The sequence below is a fragment of the Cebus imitator genome, unplaced genomic scaffold (assembly GCF_001604975.1).
Source record: "Cebus imitator isolate Cc_AM_T3 unplaced genomic scaffold, Cebus_imitator-1.0 Scaffold517, whole genome shotgun sequence".
In the NCBI taxonomy this organism is placed as follows: Eukaryota; Metazoa; Chordata; class Mammalia; order Primates; family Cebidae; genus Cebus; species Cebus imitator.
The window spans coordinates 747,187-748,181 of NW_016107832.1; the positions used below are offsets into that span (position 1 = coordinate 747,187).

At 32.0% G+C, this 995-nt stretch overlaps 1 non-coding gene across 1 annotated transcript; it reads left to right on the forward strand.

Annotated features, from left to right (window-relative positions):
- The first annotated feature begins 608 nt into the window (after positions 1 to 608).
- Positions 609 to 717, forward strand: LOC119468877. Its single transcript, XR_005197668.1, has one exon. It is a non-coding gene; the product is annotated as a U6 spliceosomal RNA (small nuclear RNA).
- Positions 718 to 995: the final 278 nt, after the last annotated feature.

Genomic DNA, 995 nt, shown 5'->3' on the forward strand with positions numbered 1-995 from the left:
CATGATTGAGACCCACTTGCCCAAAAGCTACAGTCACGTGCCCCATAGCAATGTTTTGCTCAATCACAGGAACACAAGTACGATGGTGGTCCTACAATGGAATTAAAAATTTCCTATTGCTTAGTGATGTTGTAATCATAGTAATGTTGCAGCCCTAACACTGTAATGCAATGCAATGCATTACTTGTGTTTCAGATGACACTAGTGTTAACAGACTATTGCTCTGCGAGTCATATACAAGTCTAGCAATATGATTATGTATATGTAATACCTATACTAAATGATGACAAAAACAACTATGTTACTGGTTTAGGTTTTTACCATATCATATATTTTTTCATTATTTTCAAGTGCACTCCTTCTACTTATTAAAAAAAAAAAAGTTAAGTGTAAAACAGGCTCGGGCAGGTCCTTCAGGAGATATTCCTGAAGAAGGACTTGTTATCGTAGGAGATTACAGCTTCATGAATGTCACCACCCCTGAAGACCTTCTAGAGGGGGACAAGATGTGGAGATGGAATACCATGATATTGATGATCCTGACCCTGTGCAGGCCTAGGCTAATGTGTCTATTTGGTCTTAAGAGTTTAACAAAAACTTTCCAAACTGTGCTCTCTTTGACAGCACATGTAGTAAAATTGGAATGATACTGAGAATCATTGTACATGGCTCCTGTGCAAGGATGACACACAAATTTGTGAAGTGTTCCATTTAAAAAAATAAAAATTAAATTAAAATTTTAAAAGTAAATAAGCTTAGAGAATAAGGACATACATGAAGAAGATATTTCTGTACAGCTGCACAATGTGTGTTTTATACGTTATTACAAAAGAGTAAAAAAGGTAAAAAAATTAAAAGTTTATAAAGTAAAAATGTTATAGTAAGCTAAGGTCGATTATTTTTATTTATTTGTTATTTATTTATTTTGCATAATTAATTATTGAAGACAGAAAAAACTATATATATATATATATATATATATATATATATATATA